This window comes from Vulpes vulpes, chromosome 10 (assembly GCF_048418805.1).
Source record: "Vulpes vulpes isolate BD-2025 chromosome 10, VulVul3, whole genome shotgun sequence".
NCBI lineage: Eukaryota > Metazoa > Chordata > Mammalia > Carnivora > Canidae > Vulpes > Vulpes vulpes.
In genome coordinates, this window is record NC_132789.1 from 87611762 (window position 1) to 87636454 (window position 24693).

A 24693-nucleotide genomic window follows, 5' to 3' on the forward strand; every position below is an offset into this window, starting at 1 on the left:
AGTAGCCTAGTTAACACACCTCATAAATGGCATCTCTGCCTCCAGTCCTCCAATGTGTCTTCAAAAGATCTTGCTTAACAGCCAAGCTAGGTATTTTGCATTCCCGCACAAAAGCTCTGAGACTTCCTCATTGCCACTCTCATTAAAATCCACCCACCTGATTTTTAACAGGATTGTCCCTTTCTTCTCTTAGCTGGAATTGTCATTTCTTATGTTGGATGGGATGGTTTCTAACTTGATCCGATCCACAGTCTGATTTTGATAGAGTTAGTTCCAGGAGGTCTTTGGTCAAGTGTGGCCTTGAAGCTCCCTTGATACCACATGTTTTAATTCTCTCTCGGGAAAAGATGTAAGGTGATGGAAATAACCAACTGAAAATGCTTACTATTTGAAGTCACACCAAAATCTGCATGCACCTATCTCTACAGGCTAAATTTTATCTTGCTGCAGTATAGATATATATGGTATGCATAAATTTGATGTGAATAAGTCAGAAAACTGCTCACTGTTTAATGTTGCTACAAAAGAACGGAGTGACCTGCCCAGGAAACCCTTAATTGAACTAATGGGTTGTAATTGAATGCCACACCCACTGGTGATTTCTGCCCTAAAGGTTACAAAAAGGGTCCAATACCTTGCTCCCAATGTCCTTCTGTGACCCAAACTTGTGTGTCTCCCTCCCAAAAAGGAGATAAGGGGTTAAAATTCACTGAGACTAGGAAAACAAATTTAACCCATAAGTAGAGGGCTGAAACAAAGAAGGTAATATTGAAATAATTTTATCATTTTGTTTTGCATAGAGAATAATGGGGCAGAAAGTCTGTTCTATATGGGTTTCTTGCCATCCTGAAATTCCCTAATTATGGTTTATTACAAAAAGAACCAAAAATGGCCTGATGCAGAGAAGAGACTCATCCCTGATTTTAGCAAGTGCCTAACCCCACAGGGCCACAGACCAGAGGGGTGAGTATAATCTGTTTCTCTGGTCTTACCCTGGTCCTGGCTCAGGGCTTTATCCTACATCTACCTCTGTTGCCATCGAACAAACCCCAAGACTCCACTGAGACCCGAATAGGTAACAACTACATTGTCCCTGGATCCGATCTATCCCAGCCTCACTTCTCTGCTGGGCTGGCACTCAGAGACAGGCAGAAGGCTTGCTCCTGCCTCGAAGGAGAAAAGGAGTGCATAGGGACCACTGTCAAAGAGGGAGGGCCAAGCCTGGGCCTGCCATGGGCTACTCCCAGGGCAGAACTGGGGCATCTGGATGGATGGGCCCAAGAAGCACATCTCAGCTTAATGTAGAAGAATTTCCTAATTATCATTCTGAGAGCCCAAATGATTAATGAATGAATGAGCCCTTGTCACTGGACATGTCTGAGTAGATGCTACATGATCTTTTGCCAGGAGATTTACAGATGGGATTCTCACACTCTGTGGGGGAAATGGATTGCAATTTCTAAAACCTCTTCTTGCTGAAAACAGCCTGCCTCTCGGACCCAGAACCCCTCCTCCTCTCAGTCCCGTCATCCCTTGACTCTCACTGAGGACCCCACTCCGGTTCAGTCCTGACCCGGGCTCCAGGACAAACTTTGACCTCAGCCCAGTGGGATTTTGGGAGCTTGAACCTAGCACTCTGGAACCCGGAGTGAAGAAGCCACGCTGCTTCAGCCTACTTGTGACATCTGGGATGCTCCTTCGTTTCTGAAATCAAGTCACCCTTGTGTACCCTGGTCCTGGACATGGAATCTTGGCCTCATTTCTATCAGATCTCCAGGGTGGCCATGAGGGGAGCCTGTGCCAAGAGAGGGGAGAACAAGTACGTTCAAGCTACCCCTACACCAGAGGCCAGGGGCAGTCAAGAACCAAAACTGTGTCCACATGCCCACGTATACACACAAACACACACACACACACTCACACACACAGAGTCCACTGCCGAGGCCAAGCCCCGGGCCACCACACTTTGAGGAGTTTCCGTGAACCTACCGGGACCATGCTAGCACACATTGGAAAGTCAGGCAGTTGAGCCCCGCAGCCAGAAGGCCAGTGCTGGGAGAGGCAGCCAAAGCTGAGTCCCAGCAGGCCCAGGCTGTAGAAGTGGTGTCATCTCATGATCAACAACAGGAAGGCAGCCAGCGGCTGCCTGGAAATAGTTCTGAGGCTGACAGTGACCAGTGGCCTCTGGCTTGCAGTCGGCCCTCATACAGTCCCAGCAGGGACCTGCACGTCCCCCAGCCAGCGAAGGCCCAGTAGAGAGCACACTTATCTTCTAACCCTCTCAGGTCCCTGTTGTGATAGTCTGGAATCCCCGGCAACAGAGCTAAATAGAGGATGAAGGGTTTGGGCCAGGATATTCCTGATAATGGAGGGATAAAGATGCAAAACTTTATATTCAATAATGTACACGTGCATGGGGGGGAAAAGCATTAGAGGCATAACTACTACATCAGTGTGGTTATTTTTGACAGCGGGATTATGGGTGATTTTTATTTTTTGTCTGCTTTTCTGCATATCTCACATTCTCCGCAATGAATATGTATTACTGTTATAATCTGTAAAAGGTTAGTTTTAAAATTCATATGAAATTACAATTTTATGGTAGTCATTTTGCAATCAAATCTATTTTGCTTACATGTAAAGTTCTTGTTTTCACTATTCTACCTTTATGCTTTTCCCCATCTCTGTTTTTACTGTTCTGTTTTCAATGCTCTAATAAGCCAGCCACCCCCTCCAGTCAGGCACTCTGCGCATGGGGGTTTAAGTGATATGTGTGTCACAGGAAGCAATTCCAACAGCACAAAAGGCACAGGTGCTCTTTCCTGACCTCCCATGCACTGTGCTCCTTGGCCTCATCATGTTGTTTGTTCCCTCAGACAGGACTGGCTCCCCCACTTACCTCTGACAAACCCAATCCTGCATTTTCTCCCATTCTCCACCAAAAATTCTGTTCTTGGAAGAAACCTTACACAACTCAGTTCATTCATTCATTCAGAGAATAATGACTGAACATGATCTACACACCGGGTGCTGTGCTCAGGAGCAGGAGAGACGCGGCCACAAAAACACCCAGCCCCGGCCCTTCTCATTTAGAACAGGCTCCCAAACAGCATGCTGTGGGGGGGGTACACGCAGCCCCGGGTGTTGATCCATCAGCCCTGGGGATTGGGTGCAGTGGCTTGCTCCACTGGGGAGAGGGTTTACAGTGTTGAGGGGATACCAGCCAATAATTATCATAGCAACAGACAAGACTGTTACATGACGTAACATTATCCATTATATATAATGTGTGTATGTGTTATGGATGCATTATGTGTGCATATAGATCACAAATTATTGCAATTATTGAGTACATGCCAGGCTCTAGTCTAAGTACTTTCAAGTGTATAGTCTCATTTATTCCTACAATGGTCCTGTGTTGGAGGTACCATCATCATCTGCATTTTACAGACTAAAAACCAGTGTCAGGAGGAGGGTAAACGGTTTATCCTAAGACTACAAAACTAGTAGGAGCACCAGAGTGGTGCAGTTGGTTAAGCGTCCGACTCTTGGTTTCGGCTCAGGTCAGGATCTCAGGGTGGTGAGGCTGAGCACACGTCCGGCTCTGTGCTCAGCATAGAGTGTGCTTAAGACTCTCTCTCTCTCTCCCCCTCTGCACTCCCTTCACTCCTGCCCACACATGCTCTACCTCTCTCTCTCTCTCTCAAATAAATAAATCTATGGGGCCCTAGGTGGCTCGGTTGGTTGGGCATCCGCTTTTGGTTCAGGCATGATGGGTCCTGGGATCGAGTCCCATATCGGGCTCAGTGAGGAGTCTGCTTCTCTCTCCCTCTGCCCCTCCTCCTGCTCAAGTTCTCTCTCTCACTCTTCTATCAAATAAGTAAATAAAATCTTAATAAAATAAAATAGACAAATCTTTTTCAAAAAGATTACAAAACTAGTTAATGATGGGCCTTGGATTCAGACCCAGAAGCTCTGACTTCAGAGCTCTACTAACGTCGTTGGTTTCCAGTTACTGACACTGAGAATGCTCTGTATGGGCCAGGGAAAGTTCCAGGGCCATGAGGGACACAGAGGGAGGACTGGCCCCATCTCGGGGAGTGAGAGGAGGTTTCCTGGAAGGGATGAAGCCTCGGCTGAACCTGAAGAAGTGGAGTGAGCAGGGCACAGAGCGACAGCACTGCAGAGGGAGAGAGACTCAGCCCAGAGGCCTGAGGAGGCAGCCTGCGTCCTGCCAGCCGCTCGCCTGGGGCCTGCGGGGACTTTGTGTACCAGGCTGGAGCATCTGAGCTTTTTCTTGAGCTTAAGGGGAACAGCAGTGTCAGATCTGCCCTGAGAGAGACCCTCTACTGCTTCAGGACAGAGAATGGGTTGGCAGGGGCAAGACCGCAGACACAAGGACAAGTGATCCCATGTCCGTGGCACCCAGACAGGGGACAGGGCCCAGCCTGGTGGGGGCAGTGGGGACAGCGAGCACGCTCGCCTTCTCTTATCTGCATGGCTCTGCGTCTCCCTTGGGTGCTCGGTGCACCTGCCGGCTTACACGACCCCAGACAGCGGGGCCCTCCTGCAGCCTCCCTTCCCCAGACCCCAAGCCACCCCGGGTCTGGGCCTCTGCTGGCCAGTGCGCCCGGCGGCGCTCAGCACACAGCGGGTCACGGAGGGCAGCTCTAGGCTCTGGATAAATCAACTCCCACGTTCACTATCGGACTTACAACGAAGGGGTCTTATCATCCACATGCATCTTGCTGAAATCGAAAATGTTCTGGAGCTCTTCCCTTCGGGTTTCTAGGCGATCACATGCAGAGCGAAACTAGGGGAGTGATTTATGTAAGACGCCCAGGGCAGCCGTGTAAGGGTCACCGGGAAGAATCAATCACCCGCGTGCGCACACGCGCTTGTGTGTCTACCTACGTGTGTTTCTGTGTATCGACGACACAGACGGTAAGTGTATCTGCATTTGCACCAAAGCTGGATTTAGCTTCCTAAAGTCCGTTTTTCCTCTTCTTTAGGCCTCCTGAAGGATTCATGCACCAAATAACTAAATTATGTCTTGGTAGCTAAACAAATTATGCAAAATTATACGCCATGAATATTTTATAATTCTAAACCCTGAAGCCAGGCTCCAGACAGTTTTATGTCTGCAGCAACCCGGATCGTACCCAGATGAATTCGGCTAAAGACAAATGACTTCTTCTAAAAACTTAACTTTTTTTCCCCCGCCCTCCCCGTTGCATTTCTCTTTAAGGATGTCTCAGAGGGGGCAGCCCGGGTGGCTCAGTGGTTTAGTACCTGCCTTCAGCCCAGGGCGTGATCCTGGAGACCCTGGATCGAGTCCCATGTCGGGCTCCCTGCAAGGAGCCTGCTTCTCCCTCTGCCTATGTCTTTGCCTCTCTCTGTCTTTCATGAATAAATAAATTAATTAATTTTTTATTTAAAAAAAAGGATGTCTCAAAGGTTTCAGCCTACATAGGTAATGATAGTAAACGCGCTCCACCTTCCTCTTAGCTGGCTAAGGCGAGAGATCGTGCCCTGCATGATTTAACTGTCTAAAAACGCACAAAATTGATGGACGTTAGCAGTGCCTACCTCCAGCATGCAATGAGCACATATAACATGAATAAACAGCTGACAATTTTCCAAGGTTCGACTGCTTCCACGTACTTCCTTTTGTCTTCGGAAGTTGAAATTGCCTCCAAAATACATTTTGCTAAATAATGAGGCTTTAGTCACCCAGAGATGAGAGAGGGTTGCAGCTGTGTGTGATCTCAGCAGTAAGGAAGATCGGAATTGCTTATAGGTTACAGTTGGTTTCTTTCTCCTCCTTTCTCAATTACCTTGGCTAGTTTTGAACTTCCATGTCTGGTTCTCAAAGAAAGAGCTGCCCTACAAAGGTGCACGGCTGTGTGCTAGGCTGGCAGAAGAAAATGAGGAAGCTGTAAGTTAACAAGGCTCTGTTGGCCCATCTCCTTGGCTCCCTGGATGCAGAGTCGTACAGGTTAATGCTTCCGATTGAGTCATTTCAAATGGCCATGATTCAGAGGAGGACAGGGGGAGATCCGTCTCTTCTCCCACTTCCTTGCCTGTTTTGTAGGCTCAGAGGGGAACCAAATAGAACTGGAAAAATTGTACATGCCTCCAGCCAGAGGCTGACAAGGAACACGATGACATGGGAACAGTTGATGTTGTTGGGGTGGTGTGATTCTTGGAGACTGCCTCTTTTGTTTTTTGTTTTGTTTTGTTTTGTTTTTCAATCATTACTTCTGTTACTCTCACAATTTCATTCCTATAATAAGCAAATAAAATTTGTTTCAAAGTGCTGCTGACTCATGGCAGCACCCAGAAGTCCTAAGTATCATTCCTGTCGAATCAATGGGCTGGGTTTCCAGAGATAGTGTTTCCATCTTTTTTTTTTTTTTTTTTCCCAGAAAAGGGCAAAAGAGAAAAAGAAAGAAAGAAAGAAAGAAAGAAAGAAAGAAAGAAAGAAAGAAAGAAAGAAAGAAAGAAAGAAAGAAAGAACAGACATTAAATCAGAAGCCACTGGGAAGATCCCTGACTGCCCCCTGTGATGGCCCGATTCTGGGCACGATCCCCAGAATGTGTCCAGGAACAGGCTACACCGGAGGTTGGAAGGCACCCATGTGGAGGGATCATCTCTCACCTCCGCTGTCAAGCGAGCCCAGAGCTGGAAGTAACAGAGTAGGGGGGCTGGAGTGAAGCTGTGGGTTGGTGGAAAGAGCACAGGGGCCAGGAACATGGGGAGGAATCTTTATTCCACATCCTTCATCCTTATGTGCATTTATTAGCCACATGACCTTTAACCAGTTGCTTAAGCTTGGCTGAGCCTCAGTATTTCTAACCTTAAAATGGGTGTAAACTCTACTCACTTCCCCAGGTTGTTATAAGATTGAAACTAAATAGTTGCTTGAAAGCACTGAATACAGTGCCCATAGAGCAGCAAATGCTCAGTAGCTGAGGGGACTTTGAAGATGAGTACCATTGTAACTGATTCTCTCCCTCCCATAGTGTCCCCATTGTCCCCTCCCTATGAAACACACACCTACTGCCCATGTGCTCTTCTCACTGACTTTCCACTCTCTTCCCTCACTTTCAGAAACTGACTTGGGAAAGGATTTCATAAAAGCATTCATTCTTTTTTTTTTTTTTAAAGCATTCATTCTTAAGAGTGAAATGTCTAATAAGTGTTCCCTTTCCTAGGAGTACCACATTTTTAATTTTTTCCTAATTCATTTGAGAGAGAGAGAGAAAAAAAAAAAGTGTGAGCAGGGGAAGGGGCAGAGGGAGAGGGAGAAGCAGACTCCCACTGAGCAGGGAGCCTGATACAGGGCTCGATCCCAGGACCCTGAGATCATGACCTGAGCCAAAGGTAGACGCTTAACTGACTGAGCCACCCAGGCACCCCTAGGAGTATTACACTTTAATTGGGAATTAAAATTATTTTTAGCAGGGCAATTTTAGTCTCAGCAAGCTGATAGGGGAGGTATATTGCTTCGGTTTGTTTGTTTATTTGTTTGCAGAATGGGTAACAAGGAATTCTTCAGGGAGCCCTTAAAATTATGCAAATAGGTGTCTCTTTAAATGGCTGGGTGAGCCTCTAGATTTACCTTCCAGTTTACAGAAACACAGAGGATAGAGGAACATGACGAATGTCACTGAGAGAATGCAACCAGCAGAATCCAAACTGAAACCTCCTATTCTCTACAATACAAAGAATATTTTTTAGAAATTAACTGCAAGGAAGAGAAAGAGAAAGATGTTGGGGGAACCTGTAAATTAAGAGACATAAAACATAATTTTTTAAACATATTTTTAAACATATTCAACCAATCACAAGTTGTGGACCTTGGCTGGAGCCTAACTAAAATCAACAAATTATAAAAATAAAAATTATGACATTTATGAGACAATTGGGAAGTTAAAGGTTAATTTAATTGGATGTCTGAGGATTTTAAGATAATTATTAACTTAATGTACTGTGATAATATTGTGGTTGTTTAAAAACAGGAGTCTATTTTTTTTTAAAGATGTATTTATTTCAGAGAGAGAGAGAGCAGGGGGAGGGGCAGGAGGAGAGGGAGAGAGAGAATCTCCAGTAAACTCCACAGAGCCTGACATGGGGCTTCATCCCACCACCCCGAGATCACGACCTGAGCTGAAATCGAGAGTCAGACACTTAACCGACTGGGTGCCCCAGGTGCCCCAGGAAGTCCTTATTTTTTATATACATACTGAAGTAGTTACTAATAAAATGATCTGTAATGGTTAATTTTGTGTCAGCTTGGCTAGGCCATGGTGCCCAGCAGTTTGGTCAAACACCAGTCTAGATGTTGCTGTGAAGAGATTTTTCAGATATGATTGAACGCTTAAGTCGGTAGGTTTTTAGTAAGGCTCATTATCCTCCGTGATGTGGGTGGGCCTCACCTAATCAGTTGAAGGCATTAAAACCAAAGACTGAACTTCTAAAATAAGAAGCAACTGTGCCTCAGGATGGCAATATAGAAGAAACCCTGCCTGAGTTTCCAGCCTGCAGAATTCAGACAGAAGTCTGCAATGTTAAATCTTATCTGAATTTCCAGCCCCCACAACTGAATGAGCCAGTTCCTTAAAATAAATCTAGATAGAAAAATCCTACAGTTTTGTTTTTCCGGAGAACCCTGGTGGAGGTGGTCTTTTGTGGCTTTTTTGTTTGAGATTTGCTTCAAAATGATATGAGAAATGATGGAGAGTGGATCAGTGGGTAGACAGGGAAAGATCGATCATAAGTTAACAGTTTTGGGGGCTGTGAGATGGGTATTTTTTAAAATTGGAGTAATAGTATCTAATTTTATGGACCTTCAAAATTCTCCATCATAAGACAACAGCAACAGCAACAAAACACTCTCCTTCCATGAAATCGTTGCCAAGGGTCGTTTGTAAAGTGTCAAGAGCTACGAAAACCAATTTTTAACCCAGCTCTGTCCATCCAGGGTTTATAAGCCTGCTCCCTCCTTCTCCCACACTGTCCCTACAGGGCTTTTGGGGACTTCCACAACCAAAGGCAGCTAGTGGGGAAATGGGGGAGAACCTTCACTCGGAGGAGGGACCTGAGAAAGACCAGGCTCACTGCAGGTCAGATCACTCAGCTCCTAAAAGAGGCAGAGCTGTTGGTAGAATCTTGTTCTCTGCACTTCCCTCTGGAACTGTCCCACAAACACCCTTGTTTTCCTGAAAGGGTTTCTGATCACAGTTCAGGGAGGAGAGAAGGCCTGGGGTCTCCTGTCCTGAGACTTTTCCTGTCACCCCACCCCACCCCCAACAAACATTAGCCCTGGCTCTCCTCACCCCTCTTCATTTGTTAATGAATGATCCCAGGCCCGCTAAAGAGAGTGCTAACAATATTAGGGGTCACTTCCCACCCAACAGAAAAAAGTAACCGGGACAGACTCAGCTGAAGACTTTGAGCCCTGCCCAGACTCACTTCTTCGTCCCTCACTCCCCAGAGAGAACTGCTTTCCTGAACATAAGGCATTTTCTCTTTTCTCTAAAAAAGAAAAAAAAGGGGGGTGGGGAGGGCTCCTGGGTGGCTCAGTGGTTGAGCATCTGCCTTTGGCTCAGGTCGTGATCCCAGGGTCTGGGGATCGAGTCCTGCAAGGAGCCTGCTTCTCCCTCTGCCTGCATCTCTGCCTCTATGTGTGTGTGTGTGTGTGTGTGTGTGTGTGATTAAGAAATAAAATCTTTTAAAAAAAGGATTGATTGGTTTTTTTTAATCACAGATTTTTAAAATGCTCTCACTCCACACATGCTGTCCATAAACAATATACAGTATAACTATTATTGATGTTTCAAACTTTTGCGATTGTTTTCACATAGTGGTAGCCACGTGCAACCTGCTGTCCGCGCTCAGCGCCGCACCTGTGACAGGTATCCACGCGACATGCGCGCGCCCAGCCCGCCTTTCTCACACTGCTCCATGGCATCCGTTGCAGGCGTGCGTCACAGTGTATCCACCCAGTTCTCTGGCGATAGACATGCAGGGTACTTTGAATTTTTCTTTTTTACGACCAGGGAGAATGAACACTCTCTCACTTTCTTCTTGTAGGGCCGAGAGCCTTTCTCTAGGACTTTTTCTCTGTCCACCACCCCGCCAAGTTCAAGGGCACAACCCGGAGGGCACCAGGCCCGCCTCCTTCCCTGGGCTAAGTATCTGTCCTTGTCCCCCTGGCGAAGCGAGGTAGGCCCAGGCAGTTACCTACTGGGTTCAGGCAGGTGTCACTGGAAAATGTCACACAGCGAACATTTCCTCCTGGCGTCTTGCTTTAAGAACAGTTTTGGGGAACTGAGTTATCTGAGTAATTGCCCTGTCTAGACCCAACCGCCACTTCCCTGAAGTTCTTGGCAGTATCCGAAAGGGGTCAACGCTAACAGAGCACAGTTAAATATAGACATCTAGGCATAAAAGGCCTAATTAAGAACCAGGAAGTTGCTCTCGGGAAATTAAAAAAGTTTGCCAAGGCATCCTTAGCTGTGCCAAAGCCTAATTTGGCAAGGAAATGCTGATGAGAGCCCCGAGTTGGGGGGGGAAAGAAGCAGATTTATCCCCTAAATCATCAGTGCTTGCTGGCTGGCTGCTTCTCGGGGTTTGCCCCCAGGTCATACTCTCCCCCAGACAGGGAGGAAGGGAAAAACCACCACGAGGCAATTGGATTAGATTTCCTCCCATGTCAGAGTCCTTCTAATTTCTCTAAACTACAAATTTACCAGATGGAAGGATTTCAGACCCCGAGATACCTTTCCAGTTCCAAGCATATTTCTGTTTACCTTTATGCCTAACACAGTGGAAACCCTTTGTCATTCTGACGTGAGGGACCAGAGTACAGTCTCGTGTTCTTGCTTGTCAGCTTTTAATGAACTTTGGCTATATTTTTATTTTTTTAGTTTTTATTTTTATTTCTTTTAAAGATTTATTTATTTATTCATGAGAGACATAGAGAGAGAGAGAGAGAGGCAGAGACACAGGCAGAGGGAGAAGCAGGCTCCATGCCAGGAGCCCGACGCAGGACTCGATCCTGGGACTCCAGGATCACGCCCTGGGCCAAAGGCAACGCCTATATTTTTAAAATATAGTTTGACAAAGCCTGCCTGCTAATCTAGATTTGTGACCATATTTCTAGTACACACTCAAGGGTTAAAAATCAGTGTGAGTTGGGGCATCTGGCTGGCTCAGTGGGCGGAGTGTGGGACTCTCAATCCTGGGGTTGTGAGTTCGAGGCCCACATTGGGTATAGGATTACTTAAAAAAATTTTAAAAATTAGCTTGAGTTAAGGATGTTTAATCTTCATACAAATATAAATGAAACTCCATATTGAAACTCAAGAATACACCCTTGGTACAAAATAGAAAGTTGTCATTTTTAGCTATTCAACAGCCAGCCTCTGGAAGCTGCATCGGGCAGCACAGACTGGGTTCTGACCATGTCAGCTGGTGTGACCTCACCTGTAAAATGGGGTTGTCTGTCTCCTAGGGTTCCTGCTCAGATCAATGAAGATAATGTACTGGAAAGCACTTTGAAAAATACAAAGTGCAATTCAAATGGATTATTGACAGCCCTTTGTTAAGTGTTCGTTTGATTGCTGAATGTCCTTGAACACAATGAAGCATAATTTCTTATAAACCGTTTTATAACTCAGACCTTTTCACTAATTCAGAATGACCTTCTTCTCTCCAATCAGTTCGGCTCCTGTGGTTTTATTCCACAGCCCAGGAAGCTGCTGCGGAGAATCTTGTAAAGAAAAGGGCTTTAGAGGACACTTGGTGTCCCACCCTGGCCTCACCTCGGTGGGGCTCTCCTCCCCATCGCCCATCCCACTCTAGATAATCTGCAGACCCTCAGATTGGACATCTCTGGTGAGGACAGCTCCCTAGCACTCCCCAGGGCATGCAGCAGCCCCTCCCACTGAAGGGAGGGGACCGAAGTGAACTCCGGAGAGTCGAAGTCCCTTCCACCCACCAGCCCCAGGCCTGCCATCCAGACCAGGGGTTGGCAAACTATGGCCTACGTGCCAAATCCACACCCCCTCCCCCAGACCAGACCTGGCTTTTATGGTTTGTGAGCTAAGAATGGTTTTTACATTTTTAAACAGTTGAAAAAAATGTTAATAGTATTTCATGACACGTGAAAATTAGGCAAAATTCCAACTTCAGTATCCATACATAAAGTTTTATTGAAACACAGTACATTTGCTTTCATATTGTCTGTGGCTGCTTTCACACCACAGCAACAGAGGTGAGGAGTTGCAACCGAAAATTTATGGCCTGCAAAGCCTAAGATATTTGCTATCAGTTCCTTTGCAGAAAAATGTTGCCAACCCCAACTTTACATTGGCAATCGTAACCACTCTTTAAATGTGTAAGTATTTTCCTGTCATTGACTCATTCTACCAAACCCTTTTAAGGGCCTATTATGGTCCAGGTGCTGTGCTGGGCACTGGGAATGTTTTAAAAACATTAAGAGGGCAGCCGGGTGGGGGGGCTCAGCGGTTTAGCGCCACCTTTGGCCCACGGCCGGCCTGATCCTGGAGACCCGGGATCGGGTCCCGCGTTGGGCTCCCTGCATGGAGCCTGTTTCTCCCTCTGTGTGTGTGTGTCTCTCATGAATAAATAAATAAAATCTTTAAAAATCAAAACAAAAAAAATTAAGAGACTAGATAGTAAACACACACATACACAACCAATATGTAGAGATACCATATGGATTCAGAGGGAGCATTTCAGAAAGATTTCACAAAAGGAAATTTGAGCTTGAGTGGGACAGGTTTTGGAAAGCTGGAGAGAACTAAGACATTTTTAGCAAGAAAAAAATCCCATTAAAGCCTTGGAGTCAGGAAAGTTTGCGATGTGTTCAGAGAACCCAGTAACTCATCCGATACAAGAGGGCTGGCAGCGCGGCAGGCATGATTCTAGGTCCTGAGATACATCCGTGGGCAAGGATCCCGCTCTGGTGGAAATGGCATTCAGGTGACCATGAGCTTGGAGTAAAAGGTTCATAGAGGACAAGAAGGGACCCGAGGTTGAAGGCAGGTAACAGAGTACGACCTGAGGAAGCTCCCCTGTCTGCAGGCTCAGCAGTGATGGAATTACAACCAACGACACCTGGGACCTGGCCCTACCTTTCTGTCATGGCTTCAAACTCCGTTCTTGAACGTTCAACCTCCCAGAGCCTCAGTGTCTCATCTTTCACATCAGTAGGTAGGACCAGATCTAACTCAAGAACTCAATGATGGTGGTCACAGCTTGGTTTTCAAAAAACAAACCTTCTGGGATTCGCAGGGGAAAGAATCTAGATGGGTGTTCATTTGGGTTTGTTTACAAGTGGCAACTGTGTTTCTTTTTCTTATTTTGGTAATTAAAGCTCTCAAAAATGTGTGTTTTTTTCTTTCTTCTTCTTCTTCTTCTTCTTCTTCTTCTTCTTCTTCTTCTTCTTCTTCTTCTTCTTCTTCTTCTTCTTCTTCTTCTTCTTACTACTACATTGTCCCTAATGCAAGGATCTATAATCCAGTGGAAAGATGATGGATAAAGAAGCTGTGGTCTATGTATACAGTGGAATATTCCTCAGCCTTTAGAAATGACAAATACCCACCATTTGCTTCGACGTGGATGGAACTGGAGGGTGTTATGCTGAGTGAAGTAAGTCAATCAGAGGACAAATATTACATGGTCTCACTCATTTGGGGAATTTAAAAAATAGTGAAAGGGAATAAAGGGGAAAGGAGAAAAAATGAGTGGGAGATATCAGTGAGGGAGACAGAACATGAGAGACTCCTAACTCTGGGAAATGAACAAGGGGTAGTGGAAGGGGAGGTGGGTGGAGGGTTGGGGTGACTGGGTGATGGGCACTGAGGGGGGCACTTGACGGGATGAGCACTAGGTGTTATGCTATGTGTTGGCAAACTGAACTCCAATAAAAATAATAATTAAAAAAAAAGAAAAGAAAACAGATGTGCATAGTGATTAAGAGCACAGACCCTGGAGCCAGACCCCTGGGCTCGGATCCCCCCAGCTCACCCTGACCAGCAGTGCAGGTGGCCGGGGGGGGGGGGGGGCGGTTACCTGGCCGCCCCAGCCTCCATTTCCTTATGAAATGGGCACAGGAATGGTACTGACATGAAGGGGTACCGTGAAGATTAAGTGGGGCGTCTGTACAAAAGGCCTACAACAGTGCCAGGCTGGCAGTCAGTGTTCCTGGGCCTCATGATTAGTATTATTGTAGCCGAACACAGAAATGCGCCAGAGCATTACGGAGGTGGCGGTGAGCATTTGTTTTTGTTTTTTTTTGTTTTTTTTTTTTTTTTTTGGCGGTGAGCATTTGTAAGGAAGAATGGGATGCGAAGTGGGGAGGATCGCTGGTGTCTGACAAAGACGAGGGTTAAGTAAGGCGTCCTGGGAGCTGCAGTGCTGGAGGCCGAACAGGTGCTTCCCCAGCAGACGAGTGGGATGACGATATTTTGGGAGCGAAAACTGCAGGTGGAAAGATGTCCCAGACCACCCTCACCTTCTCCGCCCCCCCTCCTCTCTGCTGCTGGTCTCCACCTGTAGGACTCCTCCCCTCCCTCATCCACCATCGCCAGAATCTGGGGGTCTTCCTTGGCTCCCCCCTCCAGTGGTGCCCCAGATGTGGCTGGGTCTGCCTCCCATGTGTCTTCCAAATCCATCTTCTCTCTTGTCTCTACTCCTCCACCTCTGAGATCTCTCCATCCCGGCCCCTCCTTAGAGCTCCATATCCCTCTAGGGGTTCCACGCTTGCTCCTGGCACTAAATCTCCCTTCCAGACCCTATGGGGTCAGCCCTCTCCTGCCCCCACAACCCAACAAGCTTCCTTTTGTATCCCCAGATGCTTGCTGCTTCCTCTGGAACATTCCTTCCTGCTCTCTCTTGCACTCTCCCTGAGACTCTCAGTACTCGTCTTTCATGCAGCAGTTTTGATGCCATCTCCTCAAGGACATGTCCCTGACTCTTGCACTTGGCCGCTACCCTCTCTGGGTACTCTGCCCTTACCCCAGGCAAAATCCATCAATTATTTGTATACTCGCTGTGTTTAATTTTTAAATCCCCCCCACACACAAGAAGGCAGGGATTCTTTTTTAATCTGTTTTTTGCATTGATGCATGACCAGCACCCAAAGCAGTGACTGCCAGAGAGGCACTCAGAAAATATGTGTCGAGTGATTATCTTTTCCTATCACTTTTCCCACAGTGAGTGCCACCCAGCCTGGGCCATGTCATTCTGATGCCCAGAGCTCAGCTTGTGCTTGGCTTGTACTGGACACACCGCAAATACTTGCTGGACAAATGAAAAAATACGTGAATAGCTTCAAAAATAGATCTCCAGTGCATCCCCAGATTGGTTCTGATCCTCTGATGTGTGGCCTGAATAGCAAGGAGCAACTCCTCCTTCACCTCCGGAGGGACGTACACCATGCTTCTGTGAGCATCGCCCAAAAGGGCAGGAACTAATCCAATGGTGGCCTCTGAGAAACAGAGGAGACTATGGTCGACTTAATTCATCCCATTTGATGTTTGAATTCTTCTCACATCACACCTTCATTCAGCCTAAGCTTAAATACAGCAAGAAGCAAGAGCTCAGTGCTTCCTGAGGACACCAATCCCATCTTCCATCCTTCCAGCCTGGTGGACATTCTTTGTGATCCAGAAGCAAGAGCTGGCACCTAATAGCTCCCATCTGGGGACCCTCATTCTGGTCTCTATGACAAGGAACTTTTTTAAAAAAATATTTTATTTATTTATTCATGAAAGACATACACACAGAGAGAGAGCGGGGGGAGGGAGGCAGAGACATAGGCAGAGGGAGAAGTAGGCTCCATGCAGGGAGCCTGATGTGGGACTCGATCCTGGGTCTCCAGGATCATGCCCTGGGCCAAAGGCAGGCACTAAACCACTGAGCCACCCAGGGATTCCCCAGACAAGGATCTTTAAAGTAGGAATTTCAACCCACTAGTAAGTCAGCTGAATGGGCTCAACACACTTTTTTAAAAGAAAAAGAATGGAATAAAATAAGTATACAATAGAAAATATCAAAGTCAATTGAACGTAGTAAGGGTGATCACGCTTGTGGAATGCATATCACAGGAATATGTGGGTATTTATGTGTCCTCTGGGTTGAGATATAAAATGTAATTCTTCCCATAGGTAACAGCCACGCAAGTCTGCAAGCCACTGTCCCAGAGAATTAATAGACATGTGTCCTCACACAACGGCCCTTATAGCGGGTCAAGACCAGTCAAGATGGCCTCCAAAGCTGTCTCTTCCCAGCCAAGCATCTCCAGCTTCTTTCTTCCCTTGTCCCTGTGTGATGCTATTGTCAGCTGCTGTCCCTTTGAACTTTGCCTACATCCCACTTCAAGAGTGGCTCCAGGAAATGACAGCAGCCTACTCTGCTGCTACAGGGATTGGTCTTCTCCCCTTACTCCATCAGCATCAAACGAGTGGCTCCCATCAGCAGACATAGCCCTTCTTTGGTTTTCTTGCTCCAAATCTCATTTTAGCTTGATATTCTCTCAAGATGGACCAAAATCTAATGAGCGGGGCTGTTTTGTTTGGCCTTGGCCTGCCACATCACACTAATGTCTCAGATCACCCAAACTCCTCCAAAGCCATGTCTATGCCATTCCATATATCTGCAGGGCTCTTAGGGGGAGGAGAAGAGACTACTCTAGTCCTAAACTTACTTGGTGAAATTACTTCTTGTTGGACTCGGTCTGTACCTCTGACAGTGTCATCTTGGGTCCTGATGATTCCATCCCATGTGTTCAGCATCTCTCCCTCCCACTTTGGCTATTGGAGCCTGTTAGCATGAGTGAAAGAGCAATGGTTCTGAATCAGTCTGAAGCTCAAATCCCCAGCCTCTGGCTTAGTGCCAAGGTGCCCTTGGGAAAGTTACTTAATCTCTCTGCAAAATAATATCTCACAGAGTTATATAATAATCAATGATATTTTATATATATTATATGACATTAGTGGGCAGTAATAAATGGTAGTCATGAGCAAACATATAATTTGCCCCAGACAAGTAGGGGTGCAGAGCTTTATCTCACACCACTAGATGCTCTCCGGCTAAGGTTTCCCATTATCCCTGCCCTTTATAGGCCTTCCAGCAATTTCCAAGTTTCTTAAGTATCTGTGAATCCAGCCACCCCCTCCCTTTTCCTTATCTTCAGCAACATCATGAGAGGTTGATCATATGCTTTGCTGAAATCCAAACGCGTAGTTCAGTGGACTTCTCAGGATTCTTGGCCCAAGAATACCACAGGACACGGAGAAAGTGGGGTTAGGCTGATGGGGCTCAATCTTTGTCACCCAGGGCGTGTCTTAGTGATCACCACGTTTTCTTCAAGGTGCTCACAACGTCACCGTTCTAGAACCAATTTTCGTCTAAGACGGACAACATGCTTACCTGTCTGTAGTCTATAAAATCAACTTCCTTCCCATTTCTGAAAAAGAGCAAATGGGCTCACCAGCATTTTTTTCCAACACACATTATTTTCTCTAAGATTCTTCTAATTTCAACCCATCATGACTTGCAGAATCTCATCTGCATGTGGCCTCAGTACTGTGCAATACATCATTATTCCAGAGATCTGATTCCATTTAGAGCAGGTACATGTTGCTTGAAAGCTTATTGTCTTCTACTGTCACCTGCCAGAGCTCACCCTTCCTCCACATTCTCCTGGTCAGAGAAAACAGGCAAAAGCACATCTTCCAGAACCCTGCCTTCTCCAGGCCGGTCACAGTTTGGCCATCAACTAAAAGGGCTAGGTCTGCTCTCCCCACTCCCTGCTCTGATCTTCTTGCCTAAACTCTCTCTTTAGCCGTCTCAAGTGTTTTCTGCATGCCTCAGCTCATTTAGACTTGCACTTTCCCAATACTCTTCTTGTGATCACTCTTGGTCGTGTGCTTTCCTTGTGGTTTGAGTTTGTGTCCAGTCATACCCAGGTGTTCCCTTCTTGCCTATCAAGAACCCTAGGATGACACAGCCCCTTTCTTCTTTGGGACAGAACATGAGATCTAAAGTAATGATTTGCCTTGATGCTTCCCAGCCCTTTGGGAGACCAGCACACAAGCCCATGAACTTATGAAAAGACTGCTGGTTACAACTGGCCGGGCTGCAAAGCGAGAGTTTGGCATCTTTTTTTCTTCTTCTTTTCTAAAAGAACTTGTTATTGGTAACAATAGTAGTTATTTAATATTACTGAGCATTTTTTTTTTGGCCGGGCTACTTTCTAAGCACTTGAATGCATTATTTCATTTAATCTTCCTGACAACCCTTCTGGCAGGATCTATTATTACATCCATTTTACAGCTGGGAACACCAAAACACAGAGAGGTGACGAGATTTGTCTGTGAGCACAGACATCAATGACAGAACCAGGATTGAAGCACAGGCCTCCCCAACACCATAGTCTATGTTCTTGCCCCCCACATCGTATCAACAGGTATCCCTGACCTTGTAATTAGTCCACTGACCTTTTCAGTTTATGCTGGGCTGCATATTTATCTCCATCAAATATTATTTCTGCCAGTCTCACCTAGGACTAAGAACATAGAAATGTCTTTCTGAATTTTGATTAAATATAGATTCACTGGACACTTACACTTTTTATGCCAGGAACTCTGCTCTCTACTATCTAGAGATACTACCTCCTTTATGCTTCTTATTAGCACCTGGCACGGCAATCATTTCTTTAACGTGTCTGTGAGCTCCCTGGTGTGAGGGGCCATTACTTACTCACTTTTGTGTCTGTTCAATGAATGAGTCACTGAACGAATAAATGAATGAATGAATTATATGTGTTCGTTCACATTATCAATTTGAAATATGTAGGTTAGGTTGACTCGAAGGGGAAAGCAACAGCACCTGTGTTCTTTCAAGAACAATGCTTTATTTTCCTGGTGGGGTTGACCTTTCCAAGGAGGCTATTGGAAGAATGTCATAAGACTCCCTCTGCTCATGAATTCTCACACATGCCTACAATTCCACAATTAAAGATTTATCCATGTGCCTTATGTCTTACAGCCATTTAGACTTTAGTCTGCCCTTCTTCCAGGAAGGAAGACGTTCTAGAGCTGAGGAGAGTAAGCCTGAAGGCCATGGACACTGAGCAGAGAAACCCAGGGCACCTCCCAGGAGGGCACAGAGATAGCCCAGGGTGCTGCCTGTAGAGAACCCGGGTTCCAGAGCAGGAACCCTCGAATAATTCTTTTTTTTAATTTTTTTTTTTAAGATTTTACTTATTTATTCATGAGAGACCCAGAGAGAGGCAGAGACACAGGCAGAGGGAGAAGCAGGCTCACCACGGGGACCCTGATGGAGGACTGGATCCCAGGATCTGGGATCATGCCCTGAGCCAAAGACAGACCTTCGACCCCTGAGCCACCCAGGTGCCCCTAATTTTTTTCTTTCTTTCTTTTTTTTTTTTTTCTTTTTAAAGAAGGACAGAGAAGTGTCCCAGTGACTCTCGAAACACTTTCAGTAAGACGTGGGCTCACCATTTTAAAGCAGGAAAAAAATGAAAACATAGTCAGCTCCTTTAAAAAGGAAAGCCTTTATCAAAGCAACTCTTTAAGCAAACAGCCTGGAAGGTCTTGGTAAAAACCTGAGGAATTAGACCAAATGAGGTCAGTTTACTATGTGCTGTGCGTGTCTGTGAAGACGCGAACCACATGGGACTGTGCTGCCCAGCGAAGCCCAGCTGCGCCCTGGGCCCACTCCTGGGGCCCGACTGGGGCCTGCCCTCGGCCCCGCGCCCGCACATTCCTGCCCTCCCCAGCTACCCACACCCCGGCTGGTTTCCGGAAAAAAAGGGGCTGTTATCTTCAGTGAGCAATTTAGCCCTTATTAGGCATTTCCTTAAAAAACAGGTTACATCAGCTTGCTGGGAGGCAGCCTTCCACCCCCTGCCTGGCTTTTGCTGCGGACTCTCTCTGGGGATCTTGGGTCAGCAGCTTCGGCTTCCTCTGCCTCAGTTTCTGCATCTGGGCTTAGGGGTTGGAGCAGGGGAACAGGAAGTGATTATTTCATTAGTAAAGTGCTTTATTCCATTTCATGACTCCATTAACCTCCTCCCTCCTTGCTTCCTCCCCGGGATGTTCTGAGACTAATGAGATAATGGACAGCCAGTGGTTGGAGCCCTCCGAGGGAGATGGTGCCCGGGACACTAGCCTCACTTCCTCCTAAAGTAATTCTGGTTATCATCAATGCTCCCGGGTTTGGATCCAAGGAGTGACCTCACGTGTGTGGCCACAAGCCTCCGATTATCGCAGGAAACGATCATGTTATTTACCAGTTTCACTCTGATCCTCAAAGCAAATGGAGCAAGTAAATCTATGACAATTCTATAGGAGACCAAGAATCTCAGATTGTTAAAAGACAAATAGTAAATAAATAAGAAACAGAAACCCACTCACTTCTGACCCAGAAGCAAGAGGTTGCATAATGTATCTGCAGTTAAGTGTGCTTTAAAAAAAAAAAATCCAAATTCACATTGAAAAAAAAAATCCATTTGTGCACAGGATAAAATATTAGTAAGGAATGCTCGTCTTCCTGGGTGCCTCTGATAAGCACACCACTGTAAAGGGAGTTCACTGGGAACCGCATAACATGAAAGGATGAGACCTGGTTCTTTAATATGCTCATGGAGATCACCGGAATTAACTGATCGATTTTGGGGGGGTGGCAGATTAGAGAATTCATTCAAATGTCTCTTTGATGAAATTGACAGGTGAGTTTGGTGCAATGGGTGGGGAGAAATGAGAGAGAAATGAACCTCCAGCAAGTAATTCCTTCCAGGTCTCTGGTTGGTGGATTTTGAGGACAGCCCCCTCTCCAGTTTCACAGCTTTGCAAAATTTAACCGTTTCTCTGTGTTCCCCTGAAATACTTCACTTCAGAATCCCGGGAAGTGATTTTGTCTTCTGTTCATTCGTATTAGGAATTTAGAGACTGACATCCGAGCAATGCAGGCTATGGGAATTAGGGAAATGATGTGAGAGCTGTTTAGGTTTCTGCTCTTCATTCTACAAATATAAGGGGAAGATTTTAAATATTAGATGGAGGAAATAAAATATGGATAAAGAGGCATTCACACTAGGTCTTTATGGATTCATAATTGCAAACCTTTTCTAAGACTTTTTCTTAATCATGTCTCAAATATTGAAGCCGCCTCTCTCTATGGCTATGTTCACCTCTGTAGGATTATGTGAGGTAAAGGATTGTGAACACAAACAGCTCCCACCATGGCTCTCAGCCCTGGGGTCCTGACAGCTGGGAGGTGGATGGCAAGTAATCCATTTCAAATAATGAAGAGCTAAAGTTTATCAATGATTTACTATACAGATTATAAACTGAATGTTTCAAGGTTATTATATTCAAGGATATCTCTTACTTAACTGAATTCCAGGGTGATTTTACTTCTTTTTCTTCTCTTTTGGGCCACAGAGTTGAATTAATTCTGCTCTTTAGTTCATAGTGCACTCATCAATCCATAAAAGGCCTCTTTTTTACTTTATTGTGGTTTTCTCTCCTACTTCCTGATCCTCCCTGCAGTCTTCCCCTGCTCTAGACCCCGCACTCCTTTATTTAGACATATGTATGTACTGGAATAATATATAGTATTGCTTCGTGTGTGCATGTTCCATTACCAAATGCAATGTGCCATAAATCTCATTATCTTTCCTACTTTTCTCATTCAACGTGATGCCTTTGCAATCCATCCTTGTTGTTTTATGTAAATCTAATTATTACTGCTGAAAGCTTTACACAAAACCAAAGATGCTTGGCATTGTCCTAAGGATGGACTCCTGGTTGGCTTAATTCTTGACTATAGCAAATGGTGCCACAGGAGCACACACAGAGCTGTCCTCTCACAGATTTGGGTAAACCCATCTTTGGGGTCTACATAGGAGTGGCATCGGTGAAGCACAGGCTATTACAATCCCTCCAGCTGGGCCAGAGGCCTCCCATTGCCCCGAAACCCTTTCAACAATTGATACTAATAAGATTTCCAAATTTTGACAATCTGATGATTTTGAATTGCATGGATTGCATTGCGATTTAAATTTGCATGTCAAAAAAAATAAAAATAAAAAAATAAATTTGCATGTCACCAATAACTAGTGAAGTGAGCATCTTCTTCATGTACTTATTCAAAATTGGATTTCCCCTACTATGAACTGCCTATGTCTTTGCCCATATTTTTCCTATGTGGGTTTCCTATATTTTTCTTGCCAACCTGTACAAGTTCCTTGGGGCATTAATTCCTTATTGATTTTGGATGCTGCAAACATCTTTCCACAATGCCTTCTGTCAGGTAGGTTAACTGTTTTCAACTGAAATTTTTATGTTTGATATAGCTATGCCCATCAATTTTGAGTTTTATGTTGTTTTGGATCTTGGGTAAGAAATTTGCTTCATACCCCAGAGCCACAAAGGTATTCTTATATGTACTTTTCTATGGGATGTGTCTATATTTCCCTTCATACATAGGTTTTCCACCCATTTGGAGACTTTTTTTTTTTTTTTTTGTATATGTTATAAGATAGAAATTCAACATTTTTTCCCCTGTAGTGAGTCAGTTTTCCCAACACTATCTACTTCCCACTGATTTGGGAGGAAGTTTTCTTATATACCAGTTTCCCATGAGTACATGGTTTGGTCTCTGTGCTCTGTGCTCTCTCTCCCTCTCTCTCATTCTGGTCAGTTTGTCTGTTCCTGAACAACTACCTCACAATTTTATTGTGCTGGTTTTGAAATATGTCTTAACGTGTTTTCTTGAGAGAGAAAGTAGGGTTACATTTTGTAGACTGGGAATTATACATAATCCCACAGACTGTCTTATCCTTGTGCTAAGCCATGATTCCCACATTGGGTCACCCATGGGAGGGTATCTTACACGTAAATGTCATCTGTAATATATGCCAAAATGGGGGGAAAAACTAAAACATCTGAGAGTCCATCTGTTTACCCGCTAACAATTCTTTGGAATTAAATCACATGTCTTTCAAAAAAAGAAAGGGAATCAATAATTTTTACTCTTAAACTTGAAAACCTATAAAATGACTCTTCTGTAGGAATTCAAGATCTTCAGGAATGATATTCCTTGGGTCTGCAAGACTTAATAAGAACATAATATGTATGAAGTCATTGAGGGCAAAGTGGTTAGTAATTTGCTCCACTCCAACAGCCAAACCATAGTGGGCCTGAAGCTGGGACCCAGATCTCCTGAGACTTCCTTGTCAACTAGGTACCCGCTGTCTCCTGTGTGGTAGGCATTGTCACATGGAGCAGAAAAAGGAGTGAACAGACACAGTTTCAGCCCATCCATCAGTCGGTTGGTTACTTGCCTGGAAGCTGCATCTGCACCCTACTCATGGAAGGATAGGTCTATTATGAAGTTGGATAGTTCAGTCTGTCCTATCAGCCAGAGACCAACTCAAATACATTTTACACAGACCAGCTGATAATCAGCTACAAATTCTAAATAGATCCTCCCATGGTGCATTTATGGGCCAAATATAGACCTAGCCTATAACTCAGATAAGCCAAAATGGCATGCCAAGAATGTCCTTTGGAAACAGGAATTAGATAGAAGCTACAATAGAGTTTCTGGATACTGGATTCCACAGTTGAGGAATTTCCAGATGAAGGAAAGGACGAATATTCAAACTCAGGAAAAAAAAAAAAGAGGAGGAAAGGAAAGAGAAGGGAAAGTTAGCTAACAATACAACATATTGTTTAAGAGTTTAGAGCCTACAACCAAACTGCTTGGGTTTAAATCACCCCTCTTCCACTTAAATAGCTATGAGGCCTTAGGCAGTATTTTTAATCTCTCCATGCTTTAGTTTCCTCATCTGCAAAGTGGAAATAGAAATTAAAACCTACCCTGGAAGATTCTTGAGATGATTCAGTGAATTCATACATGGAAAGGCAATCTGGATAGTATCTGTTACATATTAAGTAGTCAATGAATGTTAATTTTTATTATTATCATCATTATTATTATAACAGTATTATCTCATGTTTCTCAAATATCTGTATAGAAAAGTCTGTAAAGATATAACACAAAACTGTAACAGTACATATCTCAGGAAGGTAAGATTACAGATTTTTCTTCTTCTGTCTGCATATGTGCATTCTTCTAATTTTTCCAACCATGAAAATATGCTGATTATCTAATAAGGAGCAACAAGTTATTTTTAATTTCTGAAAAAAAGATCTCTGAGATGGGTAGGACTAGGGGAGAATGGCATATCCATACAATCAAGAACTCCCTGCAAATAAACAATCTAGCAATGAAGCAACATTTTGAGTTATATCCCCAAATAAATAGGGAATTAGAGGGCTGATAGGAAAGAAAAGGAAAATGGAGGAAGGTGACATTCTCCTAATTTTTTATTTTGTGCTCGAGGTTAAGGTTCAGAATAGCAGCAAAATGGACAAAGAAATGAAGTGCTGTGAGAGGTCATAGGGACAAACATCAACTGGCTCTGGAGTTTTGAAAGGCATTGGATAATTTCATGACCATTAATAACATCTGCAGTCCTGCCAGGCAGGCTAATGGCAGGGGTAATTAGAGCTTGCGTTTTAAGACAGATGACTGTTCGTGGAACAGGGGAACATGTCCAG